Source organism: Taeniopygia guttata, chromosome 4 (assembly GCF_048771995.1).
Source record: "Taeniopygia guttata chromosome 4, bTaeGut7.mat, whole genome shotgun sequence".
NCBI lineage: Eukaryota > Metazoa > Chordata > Aves > Passeriformes > Estrildidae > Taeniopygia > Taeniopygia guttata.
Genome location: NC_133028.1, coordinates 59,274,368 through 59,290,772, shown reverse-complemented (window position 1 = coordinate 59,290,772; position 16,405 = coordinate 59,274,368). Strand labels below are relative to the sequence as shown.

General features: G+C 37.7%; 1 long non-coding RNA gene across 2 annotated transcripts; it reads left to right on the top strand.

The window, feature by feature from the left end:
* The first annotated feature begins 5,339 nt into the window (after positions 1-5,339).
* Positions 5,340-8,986, top strand: LOC140683997 (uncharacterized). 2 transcript variants are annotated; one of them, XR_012055765.1, is made up of 3 exons: positions 5,340-5,471; positions 7,958-8,126; positions 8,284-8,986. It is a non-coding gene; the product is annotated as an uncharacterized lncRNA (long non-coding RNA). The 2 variants fall into 2 exon arrangements; XR_012055764.1 differs by lacking the exon at positions 5,340-5,471 and adding an exon at positions 5,478-7,078.
* Positions 8,987-16,405: the final 7,419 nt, after the last annotated feature.

Here is a 16,405-nt window from a genome sequence, read left to right as displayed (position 1 = left end):
TGAATAACAATGCTCTTTTTCTTCATTAAGGCCATTAAAATCTGTAAGGCCATGGAACCTGGATAGATATAAGGTTTTAAAAAGCAATGAGGAAAGACTAATGCTCATTGCTAACTACTTATTTGAAGAGCCCAATTAGGTAACAGTTTGTGCTAATTTGTGCTCTCTGAAAACTCTAGGCAGAAAAGCTTCATTTTTGCAGTGGTTCAGATTAAAAAAAACACTTTTTTTTTTTTTCCTAAGTATCATCACATAAATATTACTAATTCTTTTAGGAGTGTGAAATAATTTTTTTTCTATTGCAATGCGAGATAAATGTTATTTTTGCATAGCATCAAAATACAGAAATTCACCAAGAATATTTCACTGTGCTTCACTATGCTGTTTCAATGGAGTGTTTCTAGAAATATTGCAGTTTTCTATTGTTTTTTGGAAGTGCTAATATTAGCACAAGCTCTGATAAGAATTATTTAATAACCTATTTGCATGCTCTCTATTTGGCATTTGAATTTTGCGTCTTTGGAATTCATCTTTTCAGAGAGCTTAATTTAGTTTCTATTAATACCCTGTAATTTAATAATTGTAGTGGGAGGCTAGGGAGAATATAGAACAAGAAAAGATTTGCATATTTCTTTGATACACTAGTTTGTGATAGGCTCTGGCTTCTTTTTTCTTAGACTGATCTTAAAGAGCAGTTTTGCTAAGGCTGGTGTGAATACCATGGAGCGTGGAGAGACCAGATAGGGAGACTGTTTATCCTTTATTCCAGTCGCTTGTCATATGACTAAGGAAAGGCTGAATCAATCCATCAGAGCCCTGCAAAACAGTATTAAGCAATGTAGTTCTTGATTAAATCTTGCTTGCAATGTAGATATCAGCCCGAAGAAATGATCTTCGAAACTAAATCTTACCATGAAAGCAGAAAACAAATATTGCTTTTTTTTTTACTGTTGCCCTTAGACTATGTTGAAAAGCACATCTTAAAAAAAAAAAAAATGTGGCTGTGACTTCATGTTTGAGTTTTTGCCTGTTAAAACATATTACTACAGGCCTCTGTTTTTTTGCTCTTGTAACCCGAATTAGAAAATAGCATGCAAGAAAGAAATCTTCTGGAAAGATTGGCTAATGGCTGTGTAAACAGCAAATGCTTGCCACATATGGGCATTAGGAGATTTTGTTGCAAAGACTCAGTGATTACTGCGAACAGAGTAGAGCTCTGAAATGTGATTGCAAGGAAGATCTTTTAAGAAAGGTTTGGATGTTGTTTGGAAAAAGCCTTTCCAGTGGCTTTGGGACCTTGGGACTCAGGGCTTGTGCAAAAAAGGACTACAGCAGCTAAAAGACAAGGCTGGGCTGTGATGCTTGGATCTTCTGCAAGGGTGTGGAGTGATGTTAGTGATGGAACACAGAACTGTGAGGCTGTACTTTGAATGCTGTGTTCACCTTGGGGCTCTACACAACAAGAAGGACACTGAGGTACCGGAGCATGTCCAGAGAAGACATGGGGCTGGGAAAGAGCCTGGAGCACAGGTCTCATCAAGAGCAGCAGAGGCAGCTGAGGATGTTTATCCTGGAGAAAAAGAGGCTCAAAAGTGACCTTGTCATTCTCTACAACTGCCTTAAAGGGAACTGTAGCCAAGTCAGTCTCTTGTCCCAAGTAAAAAGTGACAGGACAAGAGAAAATGGCATCAAGTTGTACCAGGGGAGATTTGCCTTGGCTATTAGGAAAAAATTCTTCACTGAAAGGATTGAACAGTATTGGAGTGGGATGACTAAGGAAGTAGCGGAGTTGCCAACCTTGGAAGCATTAAAAAAGCTTGGGGACATGGTGTAGTGGTGTACTTGGCAGTGCTGAGTTAATGGATGGATTTCCATTAACTCAGATGGTGATCTTAGAGGTCTCTTCCAACCTAAATGATTCTATGATAATCAACAAAACAGGGCTTAAGCAGAGTCACCTCAAGCTTTCCACATAAGCAAGAAAATGCCTGCAAAGCATCATTATGGGGAGCCTTTTCCTGACCTGTTCTGGGAAATCCATGTATCAATTCTTTACTGTGAGGGTGTTCTGAGCCCTGTCACAGCCTTCCTGAGAGGTTTTGGAGCCTGCACCTTCAAAGATATCCAAAAGTCATGGTCCTAGACAACCTGCTGAAGTTGGACTGTCTACATGACTGTCCATGACTGTAGTAGAGCCTCAACAAGATGAGCTGCAGAGGTCCTTCCCAGCCTCAGCCATTCCATAACTCTGTGAGCTGATTAGAAAATTGGAAAAGGCTACTGTTGGGGTGCGTTTTAAGTTTCCCCCACTTACGGTTTCTCCCTCTCCCCCTCTTTATGTTAAATGGTCCGGCCTCCCTTCTTCTCTCCCCTCCGTCTGCCAGTCATCCCTCCCTCTACCCAATTGGTTCATTTATTCTGAGTCACTCCCCTGACCCCTCCCCAGGGCCTGTCCATTACTCTGAGGCCCCTCCCTTTCACTTAGAAAGTTCTACGCAGGGCCTCGGGTGATAGGCTGGTCCCCGGGGTCCCCTCCCTCCCTCTCACCCCATTGGATGTTTCCCCTGCTTGTCACCTCGATTGCCACCCCCAGTTGTTATTCCATTAGTTGACTGTTGTTCCCTCCCCTTGTTACCTCCCCCATATAAAAGACCATGCACACTGTGCTCAGTGCCTTTTGGGGTATATCTCCATTTGAGCCGTGGTTGTCTCCTCAGGCCTCCAATAAACTCGGAACACTGATACCCCCAAAAGGACGACTCCTCGCTTTTGTCATTGTTGTCACACACCTCCTCCTGTCTGGTGGCTTCAGGCCCATAGGCCATAGTTCTTGCCTGCAGTGGCATACAAAGGTGGCCCTTGCTGCCTGCAGTGCCAAGGGTACTGGGCTGCTGGAGACTTTGGGAAGGCACCGCGACAGCCTACTAAATATTTTGATGGTCCTGAAAGAAGTGAGCTCCTTGCTGCAGGTTTGGCCAGGGTGGACTAAAAGTTTCAGGAGTGTTTTTAAATAATGATGAGTGGAAAACCTCAGTTTCTAGTCTCAGTCTACTTTTTTAGCTTTGGAGAACATGGCCAGGATACGGCTAGTATTATTGGGTACTAAAGAGGATAAAACTATTCACACTCATGGAAGCAGGGATCTGAGTAACTACCCAGCTTGCATTTCCAGTGACTGTTCCCTTTCCTCAAATGACATTACATTCTGCTTTTCTTGTTAATAGGGAAGGATCCTAAATTTCTCTACAGATTTTGCATGGAAATAATTTTTACTACCCTAGATAAAGGACTAAATACAGATTATATTTGGAATGGTATTTGAGGTCACTCAAACAAATAAAGTGCATTGAGAGGAGAGATTTGACAAGGATCCCTAGTCTAATACATTTTTATTTGGTTGTATTCCAACCATGCACATATTATAAACATATAGTGCTATAGACAATTTTCCATCAATTAGTAATAATATCCCTGAAAAAAAGACCCTGGATGCTTTGCACCATTCCAGAGCAAGCATTTCTCTGCTTGCTGTGGAAAGATCAAGAATGATAGAAATAATTGCCACAAGTCTTTGCAGTTTACACATTGTCTTTTTGTGACAATGGATGTTTGATGCCATGAATCTCTGGATCATAATGCTTACTCTTCCCATTTCTTAGAGCAAAGTTATTCTAAGTAAATTTTTGTATCTGCGAGAGCTGGCAATACAGAGAATAAGAAAATTTAGGAGTCCCAAAAGCATAAATTAGTTTTATCTATAGTTAATCATATAGATCAGTTGATTCTTACAGAAAAGTAAGTGTTGATTTACCAAGATAAAATGGCAAATTCTTACAGGACAAAAGGTGTGTTTATTGCTAACTATGTACTGGTTTCCAATTGATCAGGAGTTTTTTTCTTCCAGATATAATAAAATTATTGAAAAATACATCTTGGAAAAATGAGCTGTATGTATTATCTCTGAAATTCTTGATTTAGCATTTTTATTTCAACATTTCTATTTCAACATTTCTATTTCAACACCTGACTCCCCGGTCCCTTCCTCTGAAAGAAAATGTTGACTTTTCAGGAAATTATGAGCTTTGTTGAATGTTTGGAATTTGACTAAAGGCTGAGTAAGGATTACTTGTATGAAAGAGTTTTTATAGCAACAACTTCCCAGATGTGTGGGTATGTTTGAATGTTTCAGGAGTGTTGTACAAGGACATGATGTAATATTCTGTTGTGAACTCCTAACTTTCTCAGTTTTTCAGAGTTCTTGCTTCAAATGCAGCAGTAGGAATAATATTGTTCTTTAGCTAGCAGTCTTGGACAGATTGCAGAAATGTGTTAAATAATTATTACATTAAGGTTGAATGTTCTACTAAAATTTATTGCAATGTTATGTAAAATTAATTTAATTAATTTATTTTACAAGGACTGCAATGAAATGCATAGAAATTTATAATTAGTATTTTAATTAATACAGTGAAACAATAATTTAATTGTGTATTTAAAGGTAATACATGTACAAACTGGAAAAAATACATAAATATGTATGTGCATATATGTGTTCGGATGTGTATATTTTGCACACACAAATATATATTTATATAGAGAGAAATATGACTGGGAAGCTAGTAAATAAAGCAGAAATTAAATAATCTTGGCTAACCAGCCTTCAGATGTCCTACCTGTGCTTAGCTAAATTAATTTCTGCATCCAGGTGCCCAAATCTGTTTGCACCCCCAGTTCCTTGTACGTGGGTTTTTAGCAGCATGGAATGATGTCTGGATATGTATTTAACCAGCCTGATCTGAGCATTTGGGGAAGTTGGTTACTGGCACATGCTGTAGCATGATAAATTAGCAAGGAAGTACAGATGCAGTGACTGTTTCCTCACTGAATATGATTGAAGATAATAAAGAATTTAGAATATTAGGAAATAATTATGGTGTCTGTTGTCCACTTGATGCACAGTTTTATAAGGGAAATAAACATTTTCAATTTATTTCTTCCTTGCTCAATATTTCTCTCTCTCCTTTCTCATGTGGCCTGTCAGCCATGTGGATATTTTGCTGAAAAAATAAAGACAGATATATGAGTAGGAAGGGAGAGCGAACCCAGTATATCTACTTTTTCATTTCATATATGTCTTTTCCTTTGGTTTATTTCCCTTCAAGAACATTCACAGGGTGCAAACAACATAAGGGCCACTGAAAATATGTAGCAATGTACTGCATGCTTCTTATCCTCATTAATTCAAGACAGATAGCATTTGAATGTAAAATAGTGCTCAATATCACTACAAAAAATGGAAATACAAGATAATCAGTGTGGTATTTGTTTCAATGATCTTAGGATGAAGTTCAGTGCACCACAAGGACCTATGGCGTAAATATTCAGCAGTATTCAGTTTTTTCGCCCCTCCTGTGAGAAGGTCCAAGAGGAAGCTCTGTGGGATGGCTAATCTGCTTTTCCAAACCAGATTGGTATGCAGACACTACTTCTAAACCCTGGCTGAGGAGTTCAGCCACTGTAGAGAACTATTTGCTGTTCACATCCACAGTTGGATGAGGTGTTAATCTCAGTTTTAAAGAAACTTTAAGGAGCCTGAGCACTCTGTGAGAGCACCGAGTGGAGACCCCACCCACCCCACAGATATCTCTGTCATTGAATGTCATGGAAAGGTTCTAATAAATTTGGTGGGCTAATGGAAAGAATCTCTTCTATTTCATGCTGCATCAAGAGGATTTCAAATGAAGATTTGGGTACCTGACTGTCCAGTTTCAGACATTTTATTGAAAGATTTCTTCAGGGCTCAGGGCTTTCTTCCTGTTCTTCCAGACCACTTGCTATGACTAGATTCAATCCTCTTTTTAAGATTCCTGGCATGCATAAGGAAAGATGAAGCCTTTTCTGTATTGCTTCTATTATTGCAATTATGTAATGAAAAGGAGAATGCAATCCAAAATACAGAAGCCCAAAATCCTCAAATGCAAATGCTCTTGCAAATGAACCCTCTGCCCACATGAAGAGAAAGATCCAGGCTCAGATTCACAGCCTGGCTCTTACTCTGTGTATGAGACAGCTTACTGTAAGACCAAAATCAAATTATCTCTGTGTTCAGAAGATAGTTAACACATCTCTGCACCATCTAATTTAATTTTCAGATTTTTGCATAGTTTATCTTAGCTAATGAAGAATCTTGACACAGCAAACCATGATGTGAAGAGGGGAACTCAACTTCACTGTCTTTAAAGGGTTGTTTTCCAAACCCTTCTGGTCAGAACGACATGAACAGAATAACAAAACAGACTTCCAGCTCAAAATATATATATCAGAAAGCTTTTGTTAGTGCTAGAATATCAGGGTTGCATTGTTAAGGAAGAGCAAAGAAGCTAGAAGCCTAAGAAAGGCTTTATTTTGTGAATATTTAATTCCTAATGAATGAAAAGTAGCATGGGAAAGGAAGAGATTCTTTTTTATCCTTTCAGATGGCACGTAAATGTCAACATACCCAAGTGCATTTACAATGTGATTTATTCTAAAAGCACCAATTTATTTGTACTAGAGCATTATTTCAGTAGTTTTCTTTCAGACTGTTATTTTTATATCAGGGAACCCAAATTAGGAACCCTGTGAAGTCTGAGATGTTTCTATTAATTTACACCAGATTCTTTTTTCCTATTTCCTTCATGGTTGGCTCAGGGTCTTTTATTTGACTTGGTTCTGCAGTAGATTAGCCCTCAATATTACAAATATTTTCATTGAGACTGGTATATAAAGCTGACAAGGCAGCTTGAAAGTTGAGGGAGCCTTACAGTCGTACCTGCAGGAGCCAAAATGTTCTCCTGATTCTGCTGTGATTTCTGGATCTCTCCAAATGCCATTCCTCCTTCACACAGGTAGGGCATCAAGTTCAAGGGACCCTATGTTTTTCTTTGCAGCTCTCATTCTGATGCACTCATCATTAAGTGATACCCCTTGAACAAAACTCAGGATTCTCCTGTTGCTTCCCATTGAATCTCTTCAGCAAGCTTGCATTTGGTCTGGTAAATGTCTTCTTGGAAAACTGAATTCAGGATCACATACTCGGGTAACATTCAGCCTTTCAAAATCAACTCAGTCATCTCCCAGTAGATGACTTAGAGGCTGCTCCACAACTAATTTTACCCTGGAAACTATAAAGATCTATTTTATATTGAGAGAAATCTGAGGAGTTTTACTTTGGCTTGATTTTGAGGAATGGCTGGTACAGGGGAATTCCGTTCCATGTATATTATAGTACAGGAAACATATTTGAAAAGCAGTGTGATGGTGTAGAATTATACCACAGAAAATATAAGCAATAGCACTTTCAGGACCCATAAGAAAACCAAAGATAATGCCCTCCCATCCTCCTACCAAACTTTATTTGTCCCACAGCAGTAAGACCACCCTTTATTGGCACATGCAGTTATCTCACTTGGCATCTGAGGAGCTTCAACACCAACCAGACTGTGGCTGTTTCTTCTCTCTCCTTAATACGCAGAGGATTACCCTTGTGAAGGACTACATAAATAGAAAATGTGATGGCTTTGCTTTAACTACACTAAGCCTGTCTCTTTTTTTTTTTTTTACCCAGTTTAAAGTGTCAGTGTTGCATTCATATTAAGTGTGAATTCCCTTGTGTAAATACCATTAAGGTTAATAGAATTTCAGTTTTACTGCTTAATAAATTTCAGAGTGGATTAAGTTTTGGGAAATATGTAACCAGTCATAATGCACAGAGCATAATACCATATCAGCATACATATACTGTAGCTAAGTCTTGGAAGTGTTAATAGAGACATGATGTGGCTTCATATTAAATATAAAGAAAATAGAATAGATTATTTTCAAGTTTGTAACCTAGCTAATATTTCTGTATAGTTTGTCTTTTATTATTTATTGATTTTTTTTCCACTTCTTCTAATTTAAAATTGCATTATTTCAGATTTTATGCTTCTGGATTTAAAATCATAATGGATTATTTGAAACATCAGCTTTTCCAAGCTGTTAGATTACAGTGCAATATTATATACCTAGTAATTACTGAACTCTTTGTACAGTGAGCAAGTTGGTATTCAAATGCCTGGATTTTAAGGGAATCATCCCATTCTGAGGTAAGATCGCATTACATATTTTGGCAAGATCCTAATGACTAACATTATATGCCACATACATTTAACAATGCATGTATCCAAAATAGTGGCTCTGAAATTGATGTATAGTATTAATTTCCTGTCAATTTCCTCTAAAATTATTGTATTTGTCACACAGGAGCTTTCAGAGACTCAGTTGTCTTTCTCCAAGTGCTGTTCCGTTGGATTTTCCAACTTTAAGTGACATGCTGAAGGTATTGGAATGTTTCTTCTCTGGAGGCAGGCAACATTTTGGTAGTTGGTGCTGCTCTGAAGTCAAGGTGAGGCTGTGTCTCTATGGGCTGGCAGCCTTACCCAGACCCTCCTGCTTCTCAACAGCAAATTTAGCTAACAAAAGCAAACAAAAGATCTAAGATTTCTATTGTTCCCACACCTCTGCTTTTGTAATGGAATTCTTTGCTTTTTCCCCACTGCTCACATCCCTCTATATATCTCATTGTTTATTTGTGTTGACAGTGTGGTGATTTGGGAAATCTGACTATGTATAGCTGTAAATTGCAGCCAAGGTTGTGAAACAACTAAGTATCTGGTTATTAGTTATATTCAGGAGACTGACTGAAAATGTCAGTATAGTTTTCAATATTTATTATCTCAGAGAATTCCATATCCAGAAAGACTATTACTAATATTTTTTTTTACATGCCAGCCCTGCACCTCTGGCTGTGATCTGAAAATCAAGCTGTCATCCTTTCTTTTAATGAATTTTTTGCATCAGAAACCTACATTACAATATTGCTGCCTCCTTGAGCCAGCACAGAACTGAGGTCTGAGGCTGTTTTCATATATTTGTTGCTTCTGCAAACAGCTGAAGTAAAAGAGGAAAGAGCTACAAAAAAAAAAAAAAAACAAAACCAAAAAACAAAAAAACAAACAAACAAAAAAAACAAACCCAAAAAAGAAAAACCTACAAAAAACTACCAAAAACCCCCAAAAAACAAACAAACAAGAAATTATTTTTATTAAAAACAAAGAGTTGTGATCCTAAATAGTTACAGAAATACCAGTGGTTCAAAAATGTCTTCATTGGCCTTTTTAATGACTAAAACTTTCCTTTTAGTGTCTAAGGTAAACAGATACAATGGCATCCTTTTAAACAGACAAGGTGATCTGTGCTTCTGTATTGTACATAATGTCTTAAAATTGAAAAGCAGCAAATATGGTTCCCTCATGTTAACAAGAGTTAGCCAGGAATCTCAAGTATCACTAAAGACCTTGGCCTGTAGCTTCCTTCTCATAAAAGGATTCCAGCTGATTCTGTTTGCTTTACCTTCCAGTGTTCCAGGTCATACTTGATTTCACATTAGATCTTGTAAGTTTTTAGTGGCTGTTTGAAACCTGAATACCTTTATTCCTGTTTCTATCTAAAAATGCTTTCCTTTACAAATCATCTGTATTTCTTTGTCTTTTCTCTGTAGCTATAAATTTTGGTTAGGTTTGCAACTGACTGTGTGACAAAGTCATACAATTATGTCTTTATTCAGTTTAAGGTAACATCCATCAGGGTCAGTTAGGCTGCTGTACCTCTGATGCTGACAAATGCAATATGTGCATTTTCTGGTGCAGTTTTAGCACCAATTACATAATTTTTTTTTTTTTAACTTTGTAGTTAATTAAAATATTTGCCAAATATTATTATCCTAACTTTCAAGATAAGGAAACCAAGGCAGGGGACCAAGGCAATGTTACCTTGCCCCACCACAGCCACGAAGCGTGTTCCAGGCATTTAGCAAAAGCAACAAAGGGTCACAGAAATGCCCACTTCAAAACCAATAAATGGTCTGCTTTAGACTTTCCTAAATTTTTTGCCTACATGAAAAATACTTGACATCAGAATCCCATCAAAATGAGTCACCATTGTGGAGTGGCTGCCTCTGCTGAACAGTGTACTTGTACAGCTCTGTGCGTGAACACTACAAATCAGTTTTTAGGTAGTATGGATTTATCTTGGAGAGCTGGCTAATGGCAGATTTTTCTTTATTTGTTCTATAATCATCTTGACCACTTTTGAGTAATCAGTTCTTTCGTTGATTTAAAAACATGTTCGCTCTTGTTGGTTTTGGCTTTTGTAATGAAATGTTTCTGCTGTTGCCTCCTGTGTCTTCCTACTATCCAGCCCCACCTCTGACACTCCCCAGTGCTGACGAGACTTTGAGAAGTCACCAGGACAGTATCCAACAAGGGGAGTTTTGATGGGAGACACTCCATGCACAAAACCTGAAGAGACTAAGAGAAAGTATTTCTTTCTGCAGAGGAAGAAATCATTTTCACATGACACTTCTTTTTTTGGACTGTTCTCCAAATTATCAATTTTTTTCTTTTACTTTGGCAGAATAGGTAATCAAAAACTTTAAATATGTGTATTATTTAAATCTTTATTTGATAGTGGATTATTTTATACAGTTCAACACTATGGATATGGGTCTGTTTTCCATAAATCCTGCCAAGAGACTTTCCATTCTGGGGCTTCCTGCTTATTTCTTCCAGCTGCTTCTCTTTCTTATCCCTTCTGTTGTTATTCTCTTCCTGTCTCCTTGTTTTCACTACCGATGGAGGAGAGGCTTGTTTAGACTTTGAAATCATAATATAAATGTTCTTGGCAATTTTTTCTTTCTATACTTTTATAATTATTCTCCTGCAATTCCAATTGTATTTTCCAGTTGGAGACCATCACAGAGAACTGTGTTTCTCAGCCAGAATGTTAAAGGTGCAAATAATCTTTTTAGAGGGTTCATAAGGAAGATGTTTGACATTGAAATACAGCAGGAGTAACACAGTAGCCAAAATGGTGTTGGCTGTGTCCACGAGTGATGCAGGAAGGAAAACTTCTTACTCCGCTCTACATCTCCTGCTTAGTCCTTAACCTGTGCCACAAAGTCTGTCTGTAACACAAAACCTCCTGCCAAACTCACCCTGACAGATCGCCATCAGCAATAATGGGGTTTGTGGGACTTGTTGGGCCCATCTGCTCCAATGGGGTGGAGTAAAATTATGAAATAAGACTGTGCATGTGCCTGTGTGCATCATTTGAATCCTCTGCTGTAGTAATGACAGATCGTTAAAAAAACAAAAGCAAACCAAATAAGCCCCCACAATAAACAAACAAAACAATAATCCAAACAAAAACAAACAAAAACAAACAAAAAACCCAAAACAAAGATGCAAACAAAACCCACTCCATTTATTTACATTATTTTGCATCTGTGGAAGTCATTTTACCACCTGTTAATCTGATGGCACTAATGCTAGTCCTGTTAGAAGGGAATTAGTCCTTCCTCTGCAAGAATAACCAGTCATGGAGGCAACAAAGTGGTGTTTTCTCACATCTGAAAGTATTTGCAGAATGAAGTCCTTTGTTTGTTTGGTTTTTTGCCTCTTGTGTGTGTTTGTTTTCTCTACTTGTGGAACATATTAGAAAGCATCCTGCTCTCGTTATTCCTTTTAAATAGTCTATTTTCTGTAGAAAGTAATATCCACATGGTAAACTCCTATTCATCAGAACTGTGCCAAATATGTGCCATTTTAAAGCTAAATATATGTTATTTTATTTTACTTTAAAGTGAGCCAAAATACATACTAAGAACGTAGCTCTGGATGTTCCTATTTGTTCCTATTTTCAAATGAGTATTTACTGTGTGAGGCACTTCTGTGCAACAAGCTGAGTTTGTAAGGGGCTGCTTTATGAATTCAAATCAGAAAGCAGTATTTCTTCCTCCTCTTACTGTGAGTTTACCTTTTAATTGCAAAAATATGGATATTCTTGCTACTCTTGAGGAAGAATGTGAAGCACGACTTTATGCACTTAATGCAATTGTACCTGGCTCCCTAGTACTCCCTTTTCACTTGAATTTTAGGAGTGTTTCTCCAGGGAACATAAAGAAGAGGGCATTCAGTTTGAGGAAAATAAAAGGTTAGCACTTAGGACCTTCTGTGTCAACTCTAATATCATTCTGTAGATGACTGGCTGATGTACAATGGTGCATTTTGATCCCATTTTACACTCCCTCTCACTGGGTATTAATAAGTCTTTCCTCTTGTCATGTTCTGGTAATATTTTTCTTCCTTGACTTGGTCAGGATGAGAAAAATTTCTTACACAATTTCTCCCATTCCTTTACTATACACTCAAGTAAGACCAAACATCAGGCAAGATTAAATGAAAAAGAGAGACTTCTGCAGTTACAGGACCACATGGTAAATAGCTTTCTTTTTCATTATTTTGATTCATAAAATGTTAAAATGTTCTCTTTTTCTCTTTGTAAGGATTGCACTTTACATGTCTGACTCCAATTTTCTTTTTCTAAGAGCAGTCAAAAACATTACAGAGCAACTGTGTTAGCAAATGCTAAAACTGAATAAACTGAATGTTATAGCATGGCCAAATTAAGGCTGTGCTAGGGTGTTTATAAAATGAAAAAGAAAAGTTTATAAAGAATTAAGAGCAATTCAAAACAGAAATAGTTCCTCCTTGAACAGTTGGAAAAGAGTTCTAAATGGCCTGAAAACTTACTGACCTGGAAGAATCCAGTAATTGAAACTAGGAATAACTTAAAAATTTCATATCTTAGTTGGGCAGTGGAAATGAGATTTGCTTGCAAATACAGCATGGTTCTATAAAAGAAGTCAAGTCGTGACTTTAGCTAATAATTTCTTTATTTAGAATATGAGCTTCTTCTTATTGAAAACAGCCCAAAGAGTCATCCTGATTTTTCTGAATAATCTCAGTTGGGAAAAGAACTTTCTTTATTAACCTTGTCCAGAAAATGTAGAATTTGGGGTTTTGGTTTTGAAAAGTTATTGACCTTCTAGTTATTAAACTTCTGATTTTCTTGTAATATAGTTTTTTATTGTTCCTTTACCACAGCATTTTCCAGTTGAAAGTCAAAGAAAGCTGAAGTGTCAGCTGCATTAGCAACTTCTTCAGTAAGAGAAGAAAATCACCTCTCTTATCAGGATTTTTGGTGCCACTGTGTGAAAAGTAACTGGTGAAGTGTTTAGAAATCAATTCCAGTGTAGAGAAATTCCTTTGCAGGGAAAAAAATACTATATATAAGACTGAGCAGGAAAAAGACTCTTTCATGCTGAAGACCTGCTTAATGAGGACATAAAAATAAAAGTGAAAATCCAGCAGGTTACAAAATATTAGAGCACTTTAAAAAAACATGTGTATCAGTTTGCATATGATAGGGTGAACCAGTGGTCAATGATCAAAACTCTCATAATGAATTGATAAATAAAATATAAAATTCCTAGAGCAACATAAAAATCAGTGAATCTCTTTACTTAGGCCTTTTTTTTAAAGCTATATAAGGGAAAAAATTTTATTCTGAGTCACCCTTCTGTGAAAATGTAGGAAATATATCAGAATCTGTGGCCTAAAAAAGTAAATGGAACCTCTAATTTTTCTCAATGGGTGCAGTTCTACCTCAGTCTCTGAGACTGGACTGTCTGTGGTGCAGCATGGAGGCAAGTACTGAGCACTGCAGGCAGTTCGAGTTTGTTTCTTCCTGCATGCACAGCTTATGACTGATGCAAGAAAATTGTTTTCGCAGAGTATTTTTCCCCCTTGCCACACAGGCACACCAGCAGCTGGTTCAGCATCCAGCCCACCTGGAGGTGTGAGGCAATGGGAACTCTCTAAAATAGATGTGCTGCTGAGGGATGAGTATCTATCCTCTGCCAGTGGATGCCCTTTAGGAGTCTCCAACTGTCCATCCCCTGATGTTCATGTTCGTCCTGCCAAAACAAGATGCAGGCAGGAAGCATCTGGCAGAAGGAAATAAATCAATTATCATTTCTGAGATTAAAAATGACCCTATAGGTTACCAGTTAACCACCCTCCTGCTGGCTAGTTTGAAGGCACAAGTAGGTTGCATATGAATAACTGATGCTTCAGCTTTGAGGATAACCTGGGTACAGAAGCAAATTTGGGGAAGATTTGAAGCACTGCTGCTGCTGCTGCATGGATTCTACCTGCTTCCTCTGATTCTACCTGCTTCCTCTGATTCTACCTGTTTCCTCTCAGTGGAAACAGTAGGGTAGTTGGAAAGCTTATATTTTGTTTTCCTCCATCATTTTCAAAAGAAATGCAAAATTCAATCTTGTGAAAAAATGCTGCTCTGGGTCACATAGTCTGGCACTGTTCAGCTACTAAAAGGAGTTGCCTGTTTCAGTTTTTTTCATTATTTTAGTTATTTTATTTTATAATATTTGTCATTTCCTAATTTTTATTATAGAATAATAAATGTTCTGCATTATCCCTAGCCAGCTGCAGCCCACAGCTGCCTGTCCAGCTGTGCTCAGGGAGAAGCAACCCCCACACCTCTGCCTTGCTGGGTCCAAGTGCTGGGGGTCAATTCCTCCCATTTCCCCTAAATCCAAATTTACTGGCCACTTTATGGTAAATCTGGTGACTTGTGCTGCCAATTATTGCAGCCAGGGCATGTTTTCTGTGAAATTTACAGTTGTTCTGATATTCATTGGTACCAGCTTGCTTTACATACCTCTTTGGAGGAATTGAATGGTGTTTATTGGAATGACAATATGTCACTCTAGATCTGCAAAAGGCAGTGTAAGGTCAGTGAAGAAAAGACTGCAGCTTCCAATAGTTAGTTTCTATGTATAAATTGGCACTTGATACTCATCAAAGAACAAGAAATATTGGATATGCTCTAAATGTCCATTGTATTTTCGAGCCAGCTACCTGATGGAAGTCATCACTTATATGTAAATGAACTGTCAATGACTTGTCTCTGTTGGCAGTCGCTGGACTGTGAAGGGTATGTCTTAATAAGAACCAAAGCTCTTCACAGACTTTGATTTACTGGAAATAAAATAGAAAAGTCCTCTGAGACTACAAAGGACACTTGTTTCAGATAAAATGTCTAGACAGTAGCAATATATTTGGGGCTTTTATTATAGTGAAACTGCAAATTAGAATGGAGTGCTGAGAAAGTTCCTATGGCCCAGCTGAGTTCAAAAACACAGTTTCAAACTGATCCTTGAAACATTTACACTCAAATTTTAAGTTCATGAGCATTCAAAAAGTGAAAGAAAAGATGTGCAAGGTCAATGTTCAGGTTTGCTAGAACTCTAGAGCTGCCCAGACTTTCCATTCTCTCTGACAAGGAGGAATTTGCAATGCAGCTCTGATTTAAATCAGCTGAAGAAAATCCAAATCATGCATTCATGCATTGTGTTCCACTGTGTTAGATAACAGCCTGCTTTACAGTCCATTCCTGTTTGATGTTTGAAAATTAAAAAAAAAAAAAAAAAAAAAAAAGAGAGAGAGAGAGAGGTTAATTATGTGAAATGTCATATTTTGGGAAGGAAAAAAGGAAAATTAAGCAGGACCGGGCTCAGACATGTCTGTCCCTTGTTGTAAGGAAGGCAAATCATACCACATTTCTGGTACAGATTTTGAAATTTCAAAACACCCGGTTTATCTAAAAAATATTATTTTTCCTCAAACTAATATTTTAGTATTATCCTCACTGTCAGCTTTTTTAACATGCAGAATATTTTGGAAGATTTACAGACGTTGAAGAAAAAGTAATTGTGGTAAACCTTATGCCTTTTGTTGAGGTCTGTGTAATCTGAGCTCAGTATTTTTGCCCAAGAGAATTTGCATGCCCAATATAAATATTATATATGAGAGCTTGGGTACTTAAATTAGAACCTTGGTTGCCTGTATAGCTAATGGATAATCCAGAAGACAACTCAGTGAAGCATCAATTTCAAACACCAGAGTGCTCTGAATCATTTTGTGTGTAATTTATCACAGCTTTCCAGGGATCATCCTCTGCTCCTTGTGATCACTTCCTTATCCATCTGTACAGAGAGCAAATGGAGACACATGGTGATGCACCCTACCAGCATTTCTCCGCAGTTGCCTTTGGTATTGGAAACTCTGGCTTTGGAGAACAACATTAGTCATAAATTTTCAGAGAATTCATGTATCCATGGTCATGTTTTCACATACCTGAAACAACAGCTCTGGGAGATGTGGACTGTCTTGGAACTGATGTGACACCTTGCATCAGGTAATCAAAAAGAAAAATCAATTTTGTTGGCTGTCAGTTTTTTTCACAGCAGGGGTTTGTGGTGCTTGGTGGAGAGTAACCTGTCTGTGACTAGGGTCTCAGAGCAGAGATTTTTGTGGTGCTCTCAGTCTGAGTGCCAGTTCTGAAGTGGAAGGTCAAGATGGGATACAGACAGAAGACTTAATACTTTTGGCTGACTTCA